At 48.5% G+C, this 25,312-nt stretch overlaps 1 protein-coding gene across 4 annotated transcripts in view; it reads left to right on the forward strand.

Annotated features, from left to right (window-relative positions):
* Positions 1-25,312, forward strand: part of ALPL (alkaline phosphatase, biomineralization associated) — a 65,262-nt gene that overhangs the window by 19,379 nt on the left and 20,571 nt on the right. Inside the window, exon 1 of one of the 4 annotated variants that reach the window (XM_023257816.2) lies at positions 14,527-14,565. The gene's annotated coding sequence lies outside the window, so the exon portion shown is untranslated. 4 annotated transcript variants of the gene reach the window in all.

Here is a 25,312-nt window from a genome sequence, read left to right on the forward strand (position 1 = left end):
CTTAATATATATTTGGTGAATGAATGAGTACTTGCACATCATACACTAGGGCTGGGCCTAAACAGAGGTTTCCAGGAAGGGAAACCAAGCTGTCACCTCACCCCTGCCTGGGATAGTCCTGGCATGTGTCAGCACCCTGGTTGCCTGGAACTGCCCATGGTCAACAGCAACAGAGACTAGCACCTCTCCGGGTGAAGAAGGACCGTGACTGCCCTGAAGGAGGTATTGCTGTGGTCTATAGTGCACAGAGGTAAAAATGAGGCTCAGTGTGGTTAAACAGCTTGCCCAGGGTCGCAGAGCTAGTAGGTGGGGGAGCTGGGATTTGGACCCAGAGCCTAGAGTCTTTCCCCTTTGCCTCTCAGTCTGCTGAGCAGGTTGGTTTTGGCTCCGGTGAGGGAGATAATGTCTGTCTGGGGATGTCTGGTCCAGAGTTCCAGACCTGGCTCCAAACTACCTTAATTTATTGAATAATAGTAAGCACCATCGTTCACTGAATCCCTACGTGTGGTATGCCCTTTTTCATCGGGTCCTCTTAGCCTCCCCACAGAGTAGCTACTGGAATCCCTGTTTTTAAAGGTGGAGAATAGAAGCACAAAAGAGGACTGAAGGTCATGTAGCTAGCTCATCAGTGGTTAAGCCAGAATTTGAACCTGGGCAGCCTGGCTCCAGAGTATCAGTCCGTGATCATTTAATACTAGATAAATCTATGTAGGCCAGATGTGTAAACTCCTCTTGAACCTCATGGTTCTTCCGGAGCCAGACTCGGGGAGGAGGTGCAAGGCAGGAACAGACTACAGGACACTTCCTGGCCCCCTGAGCTGAGGAGTGCAGAGTTTATCTGTCCCTTGCGTGATTCCTGGGGGAAGGGAGAAATGGGGGCTGGGGTGGGGGGTGGGCGCAGTAGGGCAGTCCTTGTGTCTCCAGGACCAGGGTCAGGGGGAGGCCAGGGCAACCAGCGTGGCTGAAGCCACTGTTAACTCAGAGACCTCAGCGGGATATTGGCCCCAGCCTCAGTCCAGGGCTCTGGCCTCAGGCCTGACTCTCCTGGGTTTCTATCCCAGCCTTCCAATGTCTTCCTGGGGTGGGGAATCTCAGAGCGCTGGCTTATGTGAGGACTTTGCTCTGAAATTTCCTCCTTCGACACCAAATCCCTGGGCTGGCCTGCCTGTCCCACTTCCCCCTTTTAGAGGAAGTGGATCCTTTCCTCTTTTGGGTAGCTGTGTGATTTGAATAATTGAGTATTTCCCAGTTGGCACCTGGCCGTGGAGGGCTCAGCTCTGCAAGGCCTCTAGCTGGGGCTCTGAGGCAGGCCTGCCAACTTCCTCATCCAATCATGGTGGGCAGAATATAGGGAGAGTGCCTGTCTTGTTGGTTTGGCCAGGCCAGGCCCCAGATGATTCCTGGGAGAGGCAGTGCCGGCATCTGGCTGTGTCTCCTCGTTTTCTGAAGTGGCTCCTGGTGGAGTAAGAAAGGGGCTGCCCCTGCTTCAGTGGCCTTTCTCATCAGCTCACCTGGGTGTCAACTTCTTAGCATGTGTCTGGGTGGAGAAAGGAGGAAGCAGAGTCAGGAAGGGGGAAAGATAAATGCAGAGGACAATATTCATTCATTTGCTCACTCATTCGACAAATATTTTCTTAGCCCAACTGCCTGCTAGGCCCAGGGCTGGGTGCTAGAATTCATGGATGAATCTGGTCTAGTTTTTGCCTTCAGGAAGCATCTAGTGTGTGAGGAGATAGTCATGTAAGGAGTCTCTACAGAGACCCATGAAAGAAAGTGTAGGAGCCATGGGACTGGAGGAGGCCACCTAACCAAGCCTTGGGCAGAATGACCACAAGGGATTTCTAGACGAGGTGCAGGTGGTATTAGATTTTTTTTTTTTCCCTCCAACAAATATTTACTAAGCATCATCTATAGGCAGGTGTGGTTCTAGGTGCTGGGATACAGCAGTGAATGCCACCATAGTCCAGCTGGAGCTCCATTGTACTGGAAGAGACAGACGAAGTATTTATGTTAATTTCAGACAGTGGTGAGCACTGTGAAGGGTATGAACAGGGTTGTGAAATAGTGAGGAACTGGAGAGGAGCGGAGGCCTCTTCACCCCGCGTGGGCAGGGAAGGAAAGAACACAAGAGGTGGTCTTTGACCTGAAGAAGGAGGAATGAGCCAAACATCTTCCTGGGGGAAGAGTGTTCCAGGCTGATGATTGGCCAGGGTAAAAGCTCTGAGGGGAGAAAGCAGGGCAGAGAAGTTGTGAGTGGTGCAGGGTGGGGGCCAGGAGGTGCTGTCAGAGAGGCGGGCAGGACCCAGAGACGGCAGACATCTGACCAGCTGTGGAAGAATAAGCGGGGCCTGCCAGGAGAAGTAAGGGGTTGGGTGACCTCCTGTTTGCTGGATGGCCCCTTGAGAAATGTGAGTAGGAATAGCCTTTGGGACTTGACATTCTATCCCTCTCTAAGTACCCATGGTGTGGGGCAGTTGAGGCCCAGAGAGGGAAAGTGACCCTCCTGAGGTCACAAAGGGAGGTGGTGGGACTAGATCTAGGTCCCATAGTCATTAACCAGTTTTTCTCCAACGTGCCCACACGGCCCCTCTGCATTCAGGGGTGGACATTAATTTTGCCAAGAAAGTTCCATACATTGCCTAGTCTGACAGAAAGGTGAGGCTCCAAGAGGAACAGGGACCTGGTTAAGAGTCATTCAGACCTCGGTTCCATATAACTGGCCATGACCAAGTGACTAAACCTCACTTTACTCATAAAATGGGGACAGTAATGGTTTCTAGCTCATAGACTGCTGAGGACACAGTGAGAGAATAGGTGTCGAGCACTTTCTATGGTGTTTGGCACAATGCAAATATGGGGAGCACTTTTGTTTCCATTTTAAGTTATTGTATGGACCCTGGGGTCTTTTTCAATGGATTAATCATGATCCTCATCTCTGGTCCACAATGGCTCTTTGTCTATTTTATTACTAAAAATAAATTAAAAACTCCTATGAACTGTCATCCACACTACCAGGACTAGGATATTGACAGTAATTTACATCTTCCTCCAGGCTCCTCCAGCTCTCTGCCATCACTTGTCTTCATGTGGGGTCACCACTCTCCTGAATCTAGGGTTTCTCATTCCCCCTCCTCTTTTTTTTTAAAGTAATCTCTTTGCCCAATTTGGGATTGAACTCACCACCCTGAGATGAAGAGTCACATGCTGTACTGACAGAGCCAGCCAGATGCCCCAAACTTTGACTTTTTTGATTGTTATTTAAGATCACATATGTGTGTTTCATACACATGAGTCATACATAAATATATATATTTAACTTCATAAAAGTATCATACTTTATGTAATCTCCTTAGACTTGTTTTCTCACTGAATCCTATAGCTGAAATTGATTCAATTGTTGCATGTAGTTATATATATTTTTTTACTTTTGTATATATGATATATACCAGATAACTATTTCACAACATTTATTTATTTGATTTCTTGTTGGTGGCATTGGGTTACTTTCAGGTGTTTTTCTAGTGTGGAAAATGTACCTATGAATATTCACATACACATTTTACAATGCATGCATATAGGAATTTTCTCTTGATATATACCTAGCCATGGATTGTTGGGTCATAGGGTATGTGAAAATTTATTCAGCATTACAAGACAAGAACAAAATGGGTTGGGTCTGTTTGTACCCCTTCCAGTAACATATAAGAACTGTTCTGTTTCTCTGTAACACATGGTGTTGTCCGACTTACAGTTTTTTCCGATCCAATAAGAATAACAATTTCTCTTTGTAGACTTGATTTGCAATTCCCTGATTACCAGCAAAGTTGAGTGTGTAGAGTATGTATGAGTCCTCTTCTGGTGACGTCTTTTGCCCATTTTTCTTTCTTGTCCTTTTTTTGTCCTTTTCTTACTGATTTGTCATAGTTCTTCGTATTCCTGAGTCTAGTCATATTTTGGAAACAGAAATTCTAAAACTTAACAAAGGTCAATTTATCAATCTTTCTTTCTTTCTTTCTTTCTTTCTTTCTTTCTTTCTTTCTTTCTTTCTTTCTTTCTTTCTTTCTTTCTTTCTTTCTTTTAATGTTTATTTATTTTGGAGAGAGAAAGAGACAGAGTGTGAGCAGTAAAGGCGAAGAGAGAGGGAGACACAGAATTTGAAGCAGGCTCCAGGCTCTGAGCTGTCAGTACAGAGCCCAATGTGGGGCTTGAATTCATGAACCCTGAGATCATGACCTGAGCTAAAATCAGATGCTTAACCACTGAGCCACCCAGGTGCCCCTCCTTTTTTTTTTTTAACAGACAATCTTATTTTATTTATTTTTAAGGTACAAATTATGATTTTTTTTTTAAAGTAGCCTCCATGCCTAGCATGGAGCCCAATGCAGGGCTTGAACTCACAACCATGAGATCAAGACCTGAGCTGAGCTGAGATTAAGAGTTGGACGCTTATCTGAGCCATCCAGGAGCCCCGATGATAGTTTTCTTTTGTATTTTTAGATCTTCGTGCTTTTGAACTTTTTTCTTAAAAAGTTCAGACAACCTTATTACACTGCCAGTACAATCTTAAATAAAAATAGTGATACTAGGTATCTTTGCCTTGTTTTTTTATTTTAGAAAGAATGTTCTAATATTCCCCTTTTAATATATATGTCTTGTAGATTTTTAAAAAATGTTTATTTATTTTAAGAGAGAGAGACAGATAGAAAGTGAGCAGGGGAGGGGTAGAGAGAGGGAGACAGAGAATCCCAAGCAGGCTCCGCACTGTCAGCACAGCCCGATGTGGGGCTCGAATTCACAAACCGTGAGATTATGACCTGAGCTGAAATCAAGAGTCTGATGCTCAACTGATTGAGCCACCTACAAGGAGCCCCTTGTAGATTTTTTGTAAACTGATTTTTTTCAGGTTAAGGAAGCTCTCTTCTATTCACAACTTACTGAGAGCTTTTTGAAAATCATAATTAGTGTTGAAATGGTATTAAATGCGTTCAAAAAGTATCTTGAGATGATTAGATGGTTTTCTCCTGTAATCTGTTAATGAATTTAATTACATGTATAGATTTTCTAATAAACTATTCTTGCATCCTAGGAGAAACATAACATTCATTATGTATATATTGGTTATGGTCTGATAATCTCTTGCTTGGAATTATAAATAGACCTCTAATTTTCATTTTTATATTGTACTTTTTTGGCTTTGGTATTGCAATTATAATGTCCTCATAGAAGTAGATAGTAATGTTTTCTCTTTTGCTTTCTTCTGGAAAAAGTTTGGGTAAATTTGAGATGATTTGTTTCCTTAAGTCTGATAGAACTGATCTGTAAAATCACCTTGGCCTGTTCTCTTTGTGGAAAGATTTTTACTTTCCTACTTCAGTTTTTCTTTATTTATTTAAAAAAATTTTTTAATGTTTACTTTTGAGAGAGAGACAGAGTGTGAGCAGGGGAGGAGCAGAGAGAGAGGGAGACACAGAATCTGAAGCAGGCTCCAGGCTCCATGCTGTCAGCACAGAGCCCAATGTGGGGCTCAAACCCACAAACCGTAAGATCATGACCTGATCCAAAGTTGGACACTCAACCGACTGAGCCACCCGGGTGCCCCTGTTTCAGTTTTTAAATTTAGGTTTTTTATTTCTTCTTGAGTCAGTTTTGGTAAGTTATATCTTTAGGAATATATGTATTTAATCTACATTTTCAAATTTACTGGCATCAGGTTGCTTATAGCATTTTAAAAAATCGTATCCCCTTTTCTATAATAATTGTCTTATCTCTTTTATTGTATTTAAAAATTTTTTTTTCTTAATCTTTATTTTTGAGAGGGAGAGAGAGAGAGACAGAGCATGAGTGGGGGAGGGGCAGAGAGAGAGGGAGACACAGAATCCGAAACAGGCTCCAGGCTCTGAGCTGTCAGCACAGAGCCCGACGTGGGGCTGGAACTCACAAACTGCGAGATCATGACCTGAGCCGAAGTCAGACACTTAACCGACTGAGCCACCCAGGTGCCCCTCTTTTATTGTATTTTTAAAATTAATCTTGCCTCAAGTTTATGGACTTTTTAAAGGACATACTTGTGGCTTTGATCTTTTCAATTGAATCTTTGTTTTTTGTTTTGTTGATTTCTGTTCTTTATAATCTCCTTTTATTTTCTTTGGGTTGCTGTGTTTTCTAACTTCCTAAGTTGGACACTTAACTCGTTAATTTTTACCCTTTCTTTGCTGCATTCTATAATTTTTGGTGTATAAATGTTTCTGTGATCATTCAATTCTAAGTAATTTTAAATTTCTACCATGACTTTTCTTTGATCCAGTTTATTTAGAGATGTTTTTAATCTGAGTGTATGGGGAACTGTTTGTCCTTTTAAAAATATGACTTCTAAAAAACAAAAAACATGACTTCTAAATTGTACCATTGTCAGAGAATGTGGGCTATGTAAAAACCTGTCATTTAAAATGAGAGGCTTGCTTTATGGCCTGGTATGTGATCAATTTTTAAAATGTGAGTGTTTCTGAAAAGAATCTGTTTATGTACTTTTATTTCTGCCTGCCTGCATTTTTATTTCAATTTATCTTGCCTTTTCTTTTTTAATGTTTTATTACTTTAAAAAAATTGTCAGCTGTAGTTTTTCCCTACAAAGACCAGATTAACATTTTCTCATCTCTCTCCATCTCCCTCTTAAGCCCTCATATTCTTCACTAACTTGTCCTTCAGCCCCTGTGACATCACATTAAAATTGTTTTTAAAAAATAAACTTTATTTGTTATTTGCTCAGCCTTCAGATATCTTTAGTTTTATCTGTTCACTTTGTTTCTATTAAGTGGTTACTTCCAAAAAAATTGGGGGGACACCTGTCTTTTTGGACAAACCTGAGCCATGTAGTATGGTTTTCATTAGCCTTTAGTATTTGAATGACAGTTTAGCTGGATATGAAATTCTTGATTCAAATTCTTTTCCTTTGGTACTTTAGTCAATTTAATTTGATTATTCCTTTGTAAGTAATCTGTTTTTCTCTAGACTTTAGAATGATTTTGTTGTCTTGATATTCACTACAATATTTCTTTTTTTTAAAGTTTATTTATGTATTTTGAGAGAGAGAGAGCAAACAGGGGAGGAGCAGAGAGAGAGAGAGAGAGAGAGAGAGAGAGAGAGAGAATCCCAAGCAGACTCCATACTGTCAGTGTGGAGCCCAACACAGGGCTCAAACCCAAACCATGAGATCATAACCTGAGCTGAAGTCAGACGCTTACCTGACTGAGACACCCAGGTACCCCTTCACTATAATATTTCTAAGAGTTCATTTTTCCTTCTCTGTCCTGTTTGGTATATTTGAGGCCCTTTCAAAGGGAGATCTTTCATCTTTCTTTAGTTCCAAGGTTATCTTCATTATTTCTTGAAATAGCTCCTCCCTTGACTTATTTTCCTTTCCTGGGACTCCTGTTATCTAGATGTTGGCACTTAGACGTCCATCTCTCTTTTTGTTGATGCATAATTTCATACAATGAAATGCATAGATGTTAAGTGCACAATTCAGTGTGTTTTAACAAACATACATTACCTTGTAACCATGATCTCAAACCAAGATTTAAAAAGAGCAACATTTCCATCTCTCCAGCAAGTTCCTTCATGCCCCTTTCCAGTCCATTTTGCCTCCAAAATGCAATCATTGTTCTGATTTCTTTCACCATAGATTAGATTGGTCTTTTCCGGAGTTTCATATAGATGGATTTTGCAGCATGTACCCTTTTATCTGCTTCTTTCACTTGGCATAGTGTTTCTGAGATGCATCTATGTTTGTTGTATCCTTTGTTCACTCTTCTTGGCTGAGCAGTTTTCTGTTTTATCACTATACCACCATCGTTTATTCATTTGTTAATGAACATGTAAACTGTTTCCAGTTTGAGGTTATTATAAATAAAGCTATGAACACTTATGTATAAATCTTCATGTAGGCATATTTTCATTTCTTTTGAGCAATTACTTTGGGGTAGAATTGCTGGATCATGTGGTAAATGTATGTTTACCTTTATATGGAACTGCCAAACTCTTTTCCAACTTCACTGTGCTATACTATATTCTCATGAACAATATATGAGACTTCCGGATTTTTCTACATTCTTGACAGTGTTTAATTTTACAAGGCATACTTTCATTTGGTTTCGGTTGTTCTGGTGGGTGTGAAATGGGTTTAATTTTCATTGATAGCAATAATGTGGAACACCTTTCCGTGAACTATTGGTTATTTGTTACGTTTTCTGTTTGAAGTGGCTAAGTCTTTTGCCCATTGTGTGTGGGAGGGGAGGGGCTGCTAATCATTTTGTTCTCAACTTTAGTATTTTTAAATTTACTGGATACAGTCTTGCAGTCGTGTGTACTATGCATGTTCTTTTCCATTATGTGTCTCATGTATTCACTTTTTTTTTTAAGTTTATTTATTTATTTTGAGAGAGAGAGAGAGAGAGAGAGAGAGAGAGAGAGAGAGAGAGAATCCCAATCTGGCTCCTTCCTGTGCTGTGATGTCATAGTGTAGAACCCCACACAGGGCTCAGTCTCACAAACTGTGAGATCATGACCTGAGCCAAAGTCAAGACTTGGATGCTTAACTGACTGAGCCACCCAGGCGCCCCTATTCACTTTTTTAATGCTATCATTTTTTTTTTTTACTTCTTTTGCTTTTTTAATTTTCTTAATGTTTATTCATTTTTTTTTTTTTTTTGATAGCAAAAGACAGAGTGTGAGTGGGGGAGGGTCAGAGAGAGAGGGAGACAGAATCCGAAGCAGGCTCCAGGCTCCGAGCTGTCAGCACAGAGCCTGATGCAGGGCTTGAACTCACGGACCATGAGATCATGATCTGAGCTGAAGTCATGATCTGAGCTGAAGTCGGACGCTTAACTGACTGAGCCACCCACGTTCCCTCCTTTTTTTTTTTTTAATGCTTATTTATTTTTGAGAGGAGGGAGAGGGACGGAGGGAGCGCTCATGCATGCACCTGTGAGCGGGGGAGGGGCTGAGAGAGAGAGGGACAGAGGATCTGAAGCAGGCTCCAGGCTCTGAGCTGTCAGCACACAGCCCTATGCGGGGCTCGAACTCACAAACTGTGAGATCATGACCTGAGCTGAAGTCGGACACTTAACCGACTGAGCCACCCAGGCACCCCTCCGATTCTTATTTAAAATTCTCAGTCCATCTGTTGAATACAGCTGATTCCAGTGGTATCTTTAATCCGTTTGTTTTGAAGCCATTGTGTTCCTTGGATTCCCTGTTCTTTAACCTGTGAGCTCATTTCTCGGGGGGCAGGGGAGGGGGGCTCAGCTATTCTGTCTGGTTCTGTGCACTGGGCTAAAAATCTAAGCCTGACCCTAGTCTCTGTCAGCACCAGTGAACCCAAGGAGATGACAGTCCTGGAGGGGAGACCCTCAGTCTGGCAGAGCCACTCTTCTCTCCCAGGTAACCAACTCCACAGGACTGGGCTTCACTTGCAGCACTCCAGAAAGAAGCCGCCAGGGGAGGGGGCTGTCTGGTTAGGTCAGAACCCACCAGCCATGAGGAAGGGAACGGCGGTAGCGCGACTGGAGGCCTGTCAGTTCCCTCTTGATTCCTGCAATCCCACTTTGCCCGCTGTGCCGCTGTGACTTTACTCCAGAAGACACTCATGCCACCTGCCTGGGCTGCCGACGTCCAAGTGAGAGCGCTGGCTTCGGTTGTTCTGGGGCACTGGGCTTGTTGGGGACGGGAGTGTATGCTGGGTAAGGCTTGATGCAAAGAGCCAAGAGCAGAACTCAAATCCGATTTTGTTTTCTATTCTAGTATTTTCTACCACCCTAAAGACTAGGCCCCGCTCCTCCTTCTGGCTGTAGCACCAAGCCCCTACATACACCAATTTAAACAGAGCCCAATGCAGGGCTTGAACTCATGATCTGTGAGATCATGATCTGAGCTGAAGTCGGATGCTTAACCGACTGAGCCACCCAAGTGCCCCCAAAGTGGCAATATTTAATATGAAAAACTGGCCTCATCATCTTCCCTTGCCCCTTTGCATGCACCTCACAGCTCACTATTCTCAAAAAAAAAAAAAAAAAAAAAAAAAAAAAAAAAAAAAAGACATTCATGGCCCCCAGAACTTTGCATGGGCTATTTCCTCTGCTTTGACTGTCTTCCCTCCACTTCTGGAAAAATTCCGGTGCATACTTGAGACTCCTTCCCTGATGGCCCCTTATGGTCACTGTGATACTCAGTGATGGCATGGGAGTCTGGCGTTAGGAAACCTGGCTGCTTGTCCTGATTCTTTAATTCACTGGCTGTCAGTTTTGGGGAAGGTCACACTACCTCTTTAGGTTCCTGCTTGGGGAAAAAAAAAATGAGTGTCAGGGTAGATCATTCCTTTTTTTTTTATTTTTAATTTTTTTTTTGAGACAGGGAGAGGCAGAGCATGAGCAGGGAAGGGGCAGAAAGAGAGGAAGACACAGAATCTGAAGCAGATTCAGATGTGGGGCTCGAACTCATGAACTGTGAGATCATGACCTGAGCTGAACGAAGTCTGCCGCTTAACTGACTGAGCCACCCAGGAGCCCCTAGGGTAGATCATTCCTAGACTCTCTTTCAGCTCTGACAAGCTGACACGGTAGTGACGGTAGTGACGAGTGAAGGTCCTGGAGTGGGGCTGCCTATGATCCCTTCTGGGGTTAGCGCTTAGTGACTGTACTTCAATGCCTCCTTTGCTAACCTAGCATCATGGTTAAAAGTTTCTACTTCAGAGTTGGACCGTTTGGGTTCCTAGTCCCAGCCCTACCACTGCTTGCTGTGTGATCATTGGCAAGTGACTTAACCTCTCTGTGCTTTTTTTTCTCTTCTGTAAAATGGGGTTGATACTAAGGGTGCCTACCTCAAAGTGTGAGAGCACAATGAATGCAGCTATTGTTATGCTGTTGGTGGTGGTTCACCATTATGCAAATCTCTATTCAGTTCAACAAATTCTTTGTTTGTGCCCTGCTAAATGTTTTCTAAATACGCTTTCTATTGGATTTTATCTCTTAACAGATACTCTCCATTGCATCTTATCTTTACAACAACCTTGCAAGATGGGGATGACTAACCTTGTTTGACAGATAAGGAACCTGCAGCCCCAGAGGCAAAGTCACTTTCAAAGCTGCACCGACAGGACTTAACCCTTGTCTACCTTCTCCATGGCCAAGATCTTTCCACTATGCTCCATGTTCAGAAAGATTAGTTGGGGGTTTTGGGGATTACCGGATAAACCCAGATGGGAAAGCTCAGTGAGAAGCTCCCCCACCCCCCTACACATGTATTCCAGCTGTCTGCCTGCCCTTGGCCATTCACAAGCTGTCTTTTGTAGATTTCACGCAAATGTGGGTTTAGCGATGGGCCAGAAGTTAATTGAGGAGGCAGAACAAGGGTGGGTTGGACAATTAGGGGCTCCTATGACCTGGGATAGAGAGCCAGAGGGTCTCTGGGAAAGGGAGGGCGACTCTTGGAGGACAGGAAATCAGCAAAGAGACGGTCTGAGTTTCGACAAGCCCAGAGCTGAAGATGGAGGCAGATGTGGGCCTTGCCAAGACGCAGCTCCAGAGGGTGGCACTGGGGTTGAACCCTGACCTCTTTGTGCTCCTGCGGGTCTGGGCATGTGGCTTCACCTCTGAGAGCCCCAGTTGCGTCATCTGCAAGAGGGCTGCTAGTGCCATTTGGTAGAGTTAGGGGAGAGGGCATAGGAGAGCCCAGTAACCCCTGGTTAGATTAGCATATGCAGGTGGTCCTGAGATTTAATCCTGAAGCTTCCCGAAGTTTCCTTATCCACAGTTTGGGAGTCTCCTGCTCAGCTGTGTGGGATTATTGCAAAGCCACGGGGTGAGGGGTGAGGAGTTCTGCGTGAGCCTTTCTCTGTCCTCTCTATTTAAAACTGCAAACTGCAAACACCATGTCCTCCTCCCCACCCCCCTCCTTTTCCTCCACCACGTGGTATCCTATTGACTTTATTTCTTCTTTGTTGTCTGCTCAAGCCGGCCGCCCAGCCAGGATTTGGGTTGTTTGGTTCTGCATGTAGAACAGCCCCCAGCTATAGCAGGTGCTCAGTAAATAGCGGTCAACTGATTGATTGTTGGTTCGATAACAAGTAGGGAAGGGCCCTCGTGTAAAGGGATGAGTCAGTATCAGTTGAATCTTGGAAATGTAGAGTAGAGGTCGGGACAGCTTGCTTGAGGTGTCCCGGGCTGCCTGGGAAAGCATTTGGGGCTCCGGGGCCTAGATTTCAGGGTGGTTCCTGGTCCCTCTCTGGCCACAGCCGGTGGGAGGTGAGTCCCGTAGGATAGTAAAGGTGTTGGGCCTGAGTACTGGGGCTTCTTGAGGAGCCAAGAGCCTCAGGCAAACAGGGAAGCCATGATACTTGGCTTTCTCTTTAGCCTTTTTTTTTTTTTTTTATTGAATTTTTAAATTTTTGTATGTGAGTTTTTGGTTTTGTTTTGTTTAAAGTAATCTCTATACCCAACGTGGGGCTTGAACTCACAACCCTGAGATCAAGAGTTGCTGGGGTGCCTGGGTTGCTCAGTTGGTTGAGCATCCAACTTATGCTCAGGTCGTGGTCTCGAGTCGTGAGTTTGAGCCCCTCATCGGGCTTTGTGCTGGCAGCTCGGAGCCTGAACCCTGCTTTGGATTCTGTGTCTCCCTCTCTCTCTGCCCCTCCCTTGCTCATACTCTCTCTCTCTCTGTCTCAAAAATAAATGAACATTAAAAAAATAAAAATAAAAGAGTTGCATGTTCTACCAACTGAGCCAGCCAGGTGCCCCACTTCTTTAACTTTTTAAACCACTCTGACTTCCCCTAAGCAGAACAGACTACCTCAAAGAAATGACAGCCCCCAATGCCAACCCTGCACCGAAAGGCCTAGGAGAAAAAGCACTGGGCTTGGAGCCAGGCAGATCCCACAGCGTGGCCTGGCCTTGCCCCTCTTTAGCAGAAGGATCTCGGGCAGGTCACTTCACCTCTCTGTGTTTCCTCTGTGAAATGGGTGTAGCAGGATCCCTCTGTACTCTGACCTCCTAGGGCTTTTGTGTAAAACCCAGTAAAAATGTGTATTATGACCAATCGTCACTAGACCGAAGGTCCCACAAGGAAGATCTTGCACCTGCAGCCCCTAACACAGGGGCACTTGGAACGTGGTGATCCAAGGGCTAAAGTCCACTGACAACAACTTTTGGAAGGGGAGGGTCTCAGTCCTGCCTGTAGTAGGGTTGTTACGTCCTGTTCAAGGATCTCCCACGGTTCCAAGGGTTTATAGATTCCAAAAAGAAAACCTACCTTGTGTTCAGTTGGACTTTTATTTAGCCATGCATTTGAACTTTACTGACCCATCTTTAACTTGTTTGCAAGATTTTTCCTTTGGTGGGAACAGCTGGCTGAGTATGACACGATGCGGTTGCTTACATTATAAGGGGCTCAGAGAAACCGACTGAACTGGAGCTCTAAGGTCAGACTGTGTTCCAAGTAACAGTAAATCCAAGGCAAACAATAAGGGATATTAATTGGCTCATGGAACCTGGATGTTCAGAAGCGAGCTTCAGGCATGGCTGCATCCAGGGACTCAAGCGATGTTACCCAAGACTCCAAATTCTCTGCGTCTAGTTCACCTTCTAAGGAGTTGCTTCATCTTCAGGCTCCACACAGCCCTCCTTCCCACTGCCTCACCCTTACAACACACCATCCAGGCGGAGAGAGTCTTCCACTTTAAGCCAGTCAGGACCCACCTGCAGCTGCTGGGGGTGAGATCAATCCCATCCAAACCACATGGCCAAAAGGGGGAGGGTTGCCGTCCAAGGAAACTGGGACATTGTCAGGAAGGGGAAGTGGATTCTGGGTGGCCAAAGATTACAGCAAATATCCACGATCGTCATCAGAAGGAATGTGAAAAGCCAGAGGAACATCTGCAGAGCACTTTACAGTTTGCAAAGTTCCTCCCTTCCAACAAGCTGATATTGGAGGCAGAATGGCATTTATTATCCCTGCTTCACAAATGAGGAAACAGCTCTTGAGTATTTGGCCAGGACACTGACTTGTACCCCCCTGGCCTGCCCCTGCCCGTCTCAGCCCCTCTGAGGAGTTATAAACCCAGAAAGGCTGACCTGGGAGGGAGGGGGCCCAGGGGGCGTGGGCCAGGGGCGGAGGCCTGACTTCAGGACCTGTGGTGGGGTGGTGAGGCAGTGGCCGGGCACATACACTGTGGGTATTCGACAGCACTCACAGGCAACACTCCAGTGCACACACAGACACGGGCAGAATGAGATCACGCAGCACACTGGTGCGGGGCTCCCCGTACCTAGCGGTGGCTGAGGCCTCCGCTGTGCCATCGGTGATGGAAGCTGCCCTGGCAGATGACCCGGATGGCAGTAGCAAGCTGGATGTGGAGCCAGCCAGGCCTGGCCCGGATCCCAGCTCTCCCACGCGGTTGCTGTGTGACCCTGCTCCTCCCGCCCATTTCCCGAGTCTCCGTTTTGTCTTCTGACCCAGGGCTGATAATTCCCACCTCCCAGGATCCTTGGAAGGCGGAACCCAAAGCTCCGGCACATAGTAGGTGCTCCATTAAGAGTCCTTCCCTTTCCGTCTCCGTAGCGTCCTGTTAATAGCTGTGTGACTTCGGCCAGGCACCTGAACTTCTCTGTACCGTGGGAGCAACGATCGCACACGCGAGAGTGCTGCTGTGAGGGTTAGGCGAGTCGGTGCATGCGAAGCGCTTAGAACCTGGCCTGGCACGCTCACTGTACCTATTACTACCAGCTAACGTTTATTGTGTGTTTCATGGGCCGAGCCCTCGGTATTTATCTTCCGGTTTTTTGGTCGTGGTCTCATGCTTACAATCGCACAGTGACATCGGCACTCACTGCGATGACCTCCCTTGCACGAGTGAGGAAACTGAGGCCCAGAAAGGTGAAGTGACGTGCCCAAGGTCGCGAGACCAGTAAGCAGTGGGGACTCTGCCGAGCTGTGCGCCCTTGGGTGGGACCCTCGCTTCCGCCGGCCCAGGTTTCCTGTTGGGGTGGGGGGGGGGCGGTATCCCTGCCCTGATACCTCCTGGGGTCACCAGCAAATGCAATAGCAGCAGGAGCCGCCGCCTCCTGCTGCTGGAAGGTTCTCTGGGAATGTAAGGAACGCTGTTATCCAGCGCCAGCTGCAGAGTGCTATCTCTGGGAACATCCGTGTCCTCCCTGCTCTGACGCGAGCAGGGTGATCGCGACCCCTCCCCCCGCACATGCCACCCAGGGATGCTGCTTGTGTTGGCTGGCACCCAGCAGGCTACAAGTTCACCGCCTATCTCCCCAATCCGGAGTTGTCACGGCCTCTCTCAGGGTGCACGTGGGGCCTGTGGAATGGCGGCTTCCTCTCCTAGGGGAAGGCCGCCAGGGTGCGTGGGCCTCGAGGGGCGGGGAGCAGAGAGAGCCATGGTGGTCCAGTGACCTGCCTGAGGACCAGCTGGAATAGGAGGCTTCTGGGGGGAGGAGGCGTGCGTCTAGGGTGTCACCATGTATGACCCCGGGTAGATCCCCTCACCTGACCCCTCTTCTGTAAGTGGCGCTGAGGAACCCTCCTCCAGGGGCTGGGGTGACATGGGATGTAGTGAGCGCTTCCAATAGCAGCTGCATGCGGTCCATTCGTCCACAGATGCACAATGTCCATGCCGTAGCCAGAACAAACGTGGTTCATTTCTAGGCTCGCCTGTTGCTTGGGAGTTTTTACACTTGGCCCTGGAAGACAGACACATCCACAGGGAGCGTTGAATACTGGCGGTGTGACCTCGGGCAAAGAACTTAACCTCTCTGTGTTTCTGTTCTGCCACCTGTAAAATGGTAATAATAGCACCTATGGGGTAGGTTGTTTTAGGGATTAAATGAGGCAATAGAGGTAAAATGTTTAGAACAATGGTTGGCACATAGTAAGGGCTATGAAAAGGTTTGCTATTATTTAAGGGTACAATGACAAAGTGCGAAACAAGGCCTTTTTTAGAATAGTCTCAGTTTGAATTGTTCTTTTCAATTGACACAAATCATTCATGTCTGGAATTCCAAGACATTGGCACCCACGCGAGGCCTCCCAGACTGCTTTGTGCTTCCAGTAATAGCCCCCAGATTGTAGCTGGTTACTGCGGAGACTTGTGCCTGCCGTTGGTGTGCTGTGTGACCCTGGGGAGCTCGTGTACCCTCTCTGTGTCTGCCTTTTCGTGTTGTCGATGATGAGAGCAAGGATGGACAGTCCTGTCTGTCTGTCTCCTGGAAGCAGAGGGGCTTCTGCTGCAGGAGTGCTGAGTGAAACACCCAAGTGCAGGGGGTGGCAAACACCTTAGAAACACACAGCACATGCTCCCCTCCCCCCACCCCCCTCAGCTTCCAGGCTCGGCCCAGAACAAGGTGGTCTGGGACAGAATGTAACTTCTCCGTGGGATGGTAGAAGCCCGTGTGCCCATAGAGGAGCCATCCCTGACCCTCCTGTGCCCAGGCGCCCCAGCCGTCTGAGCTCCCAGGAATGGGTTTCTGGGCCCCGCCCCCCACTCCCCACCCTGCCAGCTCTCCTACCAGCTGAACCTTGACTGGCTCTAGTCTTCTGCCCACAGAGCCAGTTTGTGGCATGAAGACCATCCAGATGCCCCAGGGAGCCCCAGAAAAGCTTTGGCTGCAGAACCCAGGCCTTTGGGGCTTCTGATTCTGGCTCTGCTGTGTGGTCTTGGGCAAGCAGCAGACCGTCTGAGCTTCAGTGTCTTAACCTGTAAGATGGGCTGGCATGTAAGCGGGCAGGGGACATGCAGGGTGTGCTCTTGACCCCGTGAGCTCAGCAGGCAGAGCCCGCTCTGGCTGGTCTGGGCTGCCCCTCCTCCCTCCTGTCAGGGGCACCCTCTCTCTCTGTTCACCTCAACCCCCACCGTCCTTCTGGCCTCCCACTCTGTCCGTGGAACCCTCCTGGCTGATCCTGGGGGTTCTCTCTTTCTCCCCTTCAAGAGGAAAAGAACACGTTGCACTGCTGCTGGTGGATGGTCTCTTCCCATGTGGAAACATGGAGCCCCTTGACCATGAGAACTGGAACCTCTACCCCTTGCCTTTAGTTAAATACCCACCTCCTGCCAAGTGGAGGTCCTGTGGGGCCTTCCAGGCAAGCAGGTCTGTGGGAAAGCCCTGGGGGCTAATGCCTGCCTGGCCAAGCTGAGCCAGCAGAGAAGGGTCTGTCCATTTTCTGCTCCAGGGGTTCACGGGCTCCTCTTACCCACCATCCCGCCCCCCCTTCCCCCATCCTAGCTGCAGGCTGATATTCACTGAACACTTACCATGCCCTGGGGTCTGTTTGAATCCTGTCCATCTATTAACTCACACAATCCTGACAGCAACCCTGTGGTTTCTGTTAGCCTCCCACTTTGCAGACACAGGCCGGGGGTCCGTGGCCCTTAGCTACTCTCCCTGGCTCAAGAGGGGCAGAGGCAGGATCTGAACCCTGTGGCCTGGCTACACAGCTCGCTCTTTCTGCGGCTGGGCTGTCTTCAGCCGCTCACGCCTTGATCCCGCCACCCTTCAAACCCACCTACCGACATTCCCTGGCCACCCAGCTGTGTGCCAGACTCTGCCGGCCACGGGGCGGCCACCATCAGCAGAGCTCACGCCACAGGAAGAAGTGACGACTGATGGCTCTCTAAGGCTCTGATAGAGGTGACCAAGGTCTTGAGCGCCCCAGGTTCCAGAAGCTTCAGGAAGAGTCAGAACTACCACATGGGCTGAGACGGGGGTGCAAGGCAGCTCTGTGGAAGGTGGAAGGATGATGGGAGGGATGCGTGGAGTGGACAGCAGGGAACATTCTAGACCCGAGAACGCTGTGTACAGAGCTGCTGAGGCTGGAAGTGCTCAGGGGACAGCTGGTGTCTCAGCTGAGCCCTAAAGACAGCAATGCTTGAGCAGGGTTGACACCGTGCCTCCCTGGGCACTCCCACATCTGCTTTTTGCCGGGAGAGAGTGCTGTCAGCAGCTGAGGTCTGAGCCTTGCCCTGTCCCTGGCATCTGGCCCTCCTCCTTCTGGGGAAGCCCCTCCTTGGGTCTGACCTGCAGCCCACTCTGACCACCACGCATTCCTTCCTGAGCCCTATACCCAGAGGCTGCTTCATGGCGGCCATAAATAACTTACGTCAGTGAATGAATAAAGTCCTGGCCAGCAAGGCTTGCCAGAAACGCCAGACTTGGCTGAGAGAGGGATTCTGTGTCCCCTCTCTCTGACCCTGCAGCTGAAATGTTCCTCCCTGGGCAGCTGCCTCAGCCCAGTTTGGAATTGTAGACGGCCCCCAACCCCCATCCCAATCCCCAGCCTGCTGGGAGCTCAGGGAGCACTCAGCACTTCCTGCAGCCACAGCTCCCTCACAGAGCCAGGAGGGCCCAGCTGACAGCCCAGAGGGCGCTGGCTCTGGCCTGTTCTGATTGTTCCCTGTGTGGGGGGAGTAGGAGCTGGGCAACCAGGGTAAGTCTTTTCTCTTTAGGCCTCAGTCTTCCCATCTGGGCAATGGGACACTGTGTAAAGGTGTATTTCCCAAACTAATCTGCTCACAGAATGACTCAGCACGTCTTGCCCTAGGAGATTCTGACTGACTAGGTCTGGTGGGGGGGGGGGGGGGGCAGGGGAATGGGAATTTGGAGGTTGGTATGTATCTTTAATCTCCTTTTTAAAATTTGAATAAGTCACACCCTTTTCTTTCTGTACACTCCCTTCACTCAAACCTCATCAGGTCCTCAGTACCTAGCAATCCAGGCAGGGTGGGGGCTCCTGGCTCCTGGGTGGAGTTTTGCATATATGGGAACCTGCACGTTTAACTGCCTCCCAATTGTTGTAAAATACCCCCATCACTCATTCTTCCCAGTCTGTCTCTCCCCACCACCCCCCCCAAACCACTTGGGAATAGGGCTTTTTCCGATTTGCCCCCAGGTGATTCCTGTGGCCTGGTAGGTTTGGGGAAATGTGCTCAAAGGACCCGCCACAGCCCAGACTTTCCAGGTCAGCGACTTCTAGTCTGGAGGCTCCCTAACGACAGATAACTGCCTTCTGGCCCAGCAGAGTAAGGCTAGGGAGCACGTGGTGGTCCTCCTTGAGACTTGTATTGATTTGTGAGGCTGGTGGGTGGGGGAGCCTTAGAGCTGTCCCAGCCCTGGGAGCTGGGTGGGCCCAGAGGGTCTCTGGGTGAGCTGTGGTGGAGAGACCCCGCAGCAGGGGTGACCTCCGGGTAGGTCCTGTGAGGAGTCCCATGCAGGGCGTGGCTTAGCACCTTTCATCTGTGTGAGCCTGGATCTTCACCACTGTCTGCCCCCCTCCCACATCCCAACACTGCCCAGGCCGCTCTTCCCTCATTGGGGAGGGGGACAAATTATCCAGCTCAGGGTTGTTAATGAGGACTAAACTGAGGCCCCGTATGTCACACAGTGTCTGGTAGCTACAGGTGCTCTCCTAAAAGGGCAGGCAATGGGTGTCAGGGTCAAAGGTGCAGGGACTGACCCAACATCACTCAGCGGGGGGAGGTGGGGCCGGGCCCAAACGTGCTGGCCATATGACAGCTGACCAAGTGACTGCACTGATGAGTCTTAGTTTCCCTGTCAACTGGGCCAACGAGCCAACCCTGCTTGTATCACTGGGGTGTTGTGAGGGTCTGACACGATTTGAGGTAAGGGCCTATTGAGAAAGACAAGGCTTTCATGGAGTGATACCACTGGATTTCCTGTGTTCGTGGTGAGCTTAGTGGCCTTTCTGGGACCAGAAAGAGGGGCCCTCTCTTGCCATGAGTGCTGACCTTGAGTGCTCTGTGCCATGACCGTGAGTGCTTTGTGCCATGACCTCGAGTGCTCTGTGCCATGACCGTGAGTGCTTTGTGCCATGACCTTGAGTGCTCTGTGCCATGACCGTGAGTGCTCTGTACCATGACCGTGAGTGCTCTGTGCCATGACCGTGAGTGCTCTGTGCCATGACCTTGAGTGCTCTGTGCCATGACCGTGAGTGCTTTGTGCCATGACCTTGAGTGCTCTGTGCCATGACCGTGAGTGCTCTGTGCCATGACCTTGAGTGCTCTGTGCCATGACCGTGAGTGCTTTGTGCCATGACCTTGAGTGCTCTGTGCCATGACCGTGAGTGCTTTGTACCATGACCGTGAGTGCTTTGTACCATGACCTTGAGTGCTTTGTACCATGGGGTCTGAGGTGTCCCAGATGGCAGGAAGTGTAATCAGAAAAGGCCTGGTCTCACAGGCACACAGGCTGGTGTTCATCTGGGCTCTGGACGTGTCTCATGGCTTCACTTCTCTAAGCCTCAGTTTCTTTCTTCTTCTTTTTTTTTTTTTTTTAATGTTTATTTTTGAGGGAGAGAGAATCTCAAGCAGGCTCTTCACTAGCTGTGAGATCATGGCCTGAGCCGATAGCAAGAGTGGATGCTCAACTGACTGGGACACACAGGCACTCCTGAGCCTCAGTTTCTGAATCTGTAAGATGGGAACTTTCACTACCGTCCTCACTTGATGAGATGTTGGGACGCAGGAGAAAGGGCGATGAATATGGAAAGGGGGGATTTCGGAAGCAGAAAGGGACCCTCCGGGCAGGCAGCATCTCAGCTACCTCCAGCCCGTGTGTGTGACAGGTGGCTTTGAGCCAGCCCCTGGCAGTGATTCACTGGAGCCTCCCTGCTGTCCTGCGGGGCTGCTGCTGTCCCAGTTCTGGGGCAGTGCAGGGCTTGGGGTTACGGGCCATGGAGGTTGGCAGATCTGGGTTCAAATCCCAACTCTGACGTCACGCCTCTGAGCCTCTGTTGCCTTCATTTGCAAGCAGCGTTGCTAGAGCCTCTCTTATGGGGTGAGGCACACAGTTGGCCCCCAATAAGAATAGTTCCTCTTAATCTGGACATAAGTTCACCCCTCTGGCCGATTCGGCGCAGTCTCATTCCTGGGCTTGTAAACGGGGGTGGAACAGCCACTGTTGCTGCTTCAGAGGAATAGCCAGCCATGACCTGGGCCGGCCAGGCATCCCTTCCTTCTGTGCTTTTATCCCACAGGGTGACCGGCACAATGGCTGGTGCGTCGTAGTAAGTGCTTTTTCTACCCTGGCCAGTCAGGAATCTCCAAGATGACAGAGACCATATCTATCCTGTTCCCCCAATGAGTCCTTGGTACTTAGAACAGAGCCAGGTACACAGCAGGTGCTCACTAAATGTTTGGGAATGAAGAATGAATGAACAAAGTTGAACAGGCATCATGTGGGGAAGGCCTGGCTTGGGGGAGGGGAGCCTCATGGGCTGTGCCCCCCTTCCTGCTTCATCCCCCCTGGGCTAATCCCCAAAGATTAACCCCAGGGAACAAAGCCAGGTCATAGCCACTGACCCAGGGCTTTGGAGCGAGCATCCAAGGCTAGGGTGACCGGGTGTTTGCAGGGTACTGAGGCTGCCCTGTGGGGCCCTCTGTGCCTCAAGATGAGCCTTCTGTCCCCCACCCTGGACATGGTCCTCACGGCGGTCCTCAGCCTCCTCCTCCTGATACTGACATTAAGCCTGCTCTTTTTTTTCACCTGCCGCCTGGCCAGGCCCCTCAGGTAGGAGAACTCACCAGGGCCCAACTCCCCTGCCTCCAGATCTCCTGCCCTAAACTCATTTGTCTACTATTTGCTCTTGTGGAATAAAGGGCGGGCGGGCGCTGGTCTCTCTCCTTCTCCGTGGTGGGGAAACTGAGGCCCAGAAAGGCTGAGTCAGTCTGGGCTTGAATTGCACTTGGCCACGGATAGCTGAGATCCTTTGCTCAGTTTCCTAAACTGTCAAGCGGGCTAACCATACTTGCTGTGAGCAGTAAGTAACATCACAGATGTCAACAGTTAGCACAGTGTTCAGCACAACGTGTGCGCCCAAGGAATGGTAGTGATTTTTATCTGGCAATTGTCCTGGACCTTGTGAGACCTAGACGCCCAGGACTGGCTTTTTCCTGACTCCTAGGGGCTCCCATGTCCTCTGCCCCAGCTCAGTCCTTAGGGCCCAGGCCCCACCCCTCTGCTCTTTCTCCTGACCTGCCAAGTAGTTGCTCCTTCTCCGGGGCCCAGAGCCCAGTCAGGACTTCTGCATAATTGTCATGAATAATCAAGTTGCTCCTTCTCCGGGGCCCAGAGCCCAGTCAGGACTTCTGCATAATTGTCATGAATAATCAGGGCATGTAGCTGGGAGCCTGGCAGAGACAGTCCAGCTGGGAGGTGGGGGGCAGTGGGGCCGGCTCACCCTTGGAGACTCCATTCTGAGCTCGTAGAGCATTGGCAGAGGGTGGTGGGCAGCTGGGGCCTCTGCGGCCCCAGACTGGGCCCCACGGAGTCCATCACCAGGGCTGCGAGAGAGCAGACTTGGAGACTCAGGGTGGGGGCAAGAGCGGGAGCCAGCAGAGCAGATTCTGGCTTCTGAAGGCTTTAGATTCCACCCCCCTCTCCTTTTCGGGCAGAGGCAGTGGGAGAAGGCACCTGTCTGTCTCTAGGACAGGGGTCTAAAGACCACATCCCTGGGGTCAAAATTCCAGAGCATTCCAGCCTGAATCCTGAGGCTTTTCATTAAGTTAGCATTTACAGGGCTGCTTCTGTGTGCGTAGGGTTGGGGATTCAAAGATGTGGAGTGGTGTTTACTCTCACAGAGCATCAGGCTAGCAGGGAAGAGAAATAAGAATAATCATGCAGGCTGGATGAGCCCTGTAGATCTCCTGGAGCCACGCTTCACTTTTGTTTTTCCTTATTTTCTTGTTTGTATTGGATGGAGAGAGAATTAAGTCCTATTTCTCAGTGCATGGTGCACTCTCATGAGCCTTGATTTTTTTCACAAAGGAGATCATGGCAAATAATAATAATAATAATAATAGTAATAATAAAGGAGATCATAGACCCCCTCTGTCCACTACATAGGTTATTAGTGAGAAATCATGGTGAAAGTCATTATAAACAGAAGTGCAGTACACAGGTCATTTTCACGTTGTCTGTGTTTATAGATTATTTATAGATCGTTTATGTACGCTCTCAGAGAGTAGTGCTCTTATTTTATTGAAGTATAATATACATTCATATAGGAAAGTGTCCTCATCGGGGCGCCTGGGTGGCTCAGTCGGTTAAGCGTCTGACTTCCGCTCAGGTCATGATCTCGCGGTCTGTGGGTTTGAGCCCCGCGTCGGGCTCTGTGCTGACAGCTCAGAGCCTGGAGCCTGTTTCAGAGTCTGTCTCTCCCTCTCTCTCTGCCCCTCCCCTGCTCATGCTCTGTCTCTCAATAATAAATAAATGTTAAAAAAAGAAAAAGAAAAAGTGTCCTTATCAATACATTGACAGCTTATTGGGCTTTCAGACAATGCACCCATGTAACTAGCTCTCAGATCAATTGCAAGTCCTCTGTGCCCCCTTCGGTCTCCACAACCCCAAGTGTAACCTTTATCTTGTCTTCTAACACCTTAGCTTTGTCTTTATACTTTATCGTGACTTCTGTACTCTCAGATTGGCTTCCTTCATTCAACCTTCCCTTTGCAAGATGTTGTTGTATGGATTTAGTTTTCCAGCCTGTGAGCCCACACAACGTATTTATCCATCCTGCTGAAGATGGAACTATTCTGAGGGCGTTACAAGCAGGGCTGATATGAATGTTCCCATAGATGTCTTTTGGTGAACACATGCGTGTGCGTGTGCGTGTGCGTGTGTGCGTGTGTGTATCTCTGTTGGAGATAAATGGGTTAGAGGGCATAGGTACAGTGTCAGCTTTGGTAAATGCTGCCAGTTTTCTTTTCTTTTCTTTTTTTAATTTTTTTTTTAACGTTTATTTATTTTTGAGACAGAGCATGAACGGGGGAGGGTCAGAGAGAGGGAGACACAGAATCTGAAACAGTTTTCTTTTTTTTAATGCTTATTTTTTTGGAGAGAGAGAGACAGAGCGCAAGTACGGGAGGGGCAGAAGAGAGAGAGAGAGAGAGGGAGACACAGAGGAAGGATTTGGGGTTGATTCTTCCCTTCCCCCTGCCTCCCCCTTCAGAGCATTAGCTTTCAACTGATGTCAGTATTTACTGTGTCAAGCACTGGAGTATGAACAAACAAGGCAAAGTCCCTGCCTTTAGAGACTCCCAGTGTGGTGGCGGAGATGGACCAGAAAAGAGTTACTTTCAAAACGGGTACCTACAAACAATGATTGAACGAGTGGAACGAGTGGCCATCCTGAAGCCTTCCTGAAAGAAGGCGACTTTGGTTTTTAAGCCATTTGGAATAATATTATAATGTATTGATATTGTGTAATACTTTTTTTAAGTTTATTTTAAGAAAGTGAGCACACGTGAGTGGGGGAGGGGCAGAGAGAGACAGAGAGAAGGAGAAAATCCCAACTCACAGCTCCATTTCACAAACCGTGAGATCATGACCTGAGGTGAAATCAAGAGTCGGACACTTAACCGACTGGGCCACCCAGGCGCCCCGATATTGTATATCAATTTACTAACATTTTTTTCTGATGTTAGGGTTTACTCTAGAAACACTTGAAAACAAAAGTAGAGTAAAAAGAAATCAGGGGGCCCCTGGGTGGCTCGGTCGCTTAAGCATCTGACTTTGGCTCAGGTCATGATCTCACAGTTAGTGAGTTCAAGCCCTGTATCTGGCTCTGTGCTGACAGCTCAGAGCCTGGAGCCCGCTTCAGATTCTGTGTCTCCCTCTGTCTCTGCTCCTCCCCTGCGCACGCTCTGTCTTTCAAAAATAAAACATAAAAAAAAAAAATTAAAAAAAAGAGAAATCAGAAATCGTCTGAAATTCCACCTCAGAGTTAAGTGCTGGTAGATGTCAGATGTAGAGTATTTCCTTTCAATTCCCTCCTGCCCCATCAAGCTGGGTTTTTTTTTGTTTTTGTTTTTTTTTTCAACGTTTATTTATTTTTGGGACAGAGAGACACAGAGCATGAACGGGGGAGGGGCAGAGAGAGAGGGAGACACAGCATCGGAAACAGGCTCCAGGCTCCGAGCCATCAGCCCAGAGCATGACGCGGGGCTCCAACTCACGGACCGCGAGATCGTGACCTGGCTGAAGTCGGACGCTCAACCGACTGCGCCACCCAGGCGCCCCTCAAGCTGGGTTTTTAAGGGAGCCAGATGGATGTGGAAGAGGGGTGGTAAAAAGCACAGGGGTGCAAATGAATGGCACATTTGGTGACTGCTGGGTGTTTTGTGGGTGCGATACCGGTGAGCCCTCACCTCTGGGCACTGAAATGCAGGGCGCACGTTTTAAAGATTGAATCAAGATCCCCTTTTCTAGGGGCAGAGTGGTTTCTTATCTAACGTGACACTCAACTG

Source organism: Felis catus, chromosome C1 (assembly GCF_018350175.1).
Source record: "Felis catus isolate Fca126 chromosome C1, F.catus_Fca126_mat1.0, whole genome shotgun sequence".
NCBI classification, from domain to species: Eukaryota; Metazoa; Chordata; class Mammalia; order Carnivora; family Felidae; genus Felis; species Felis catus.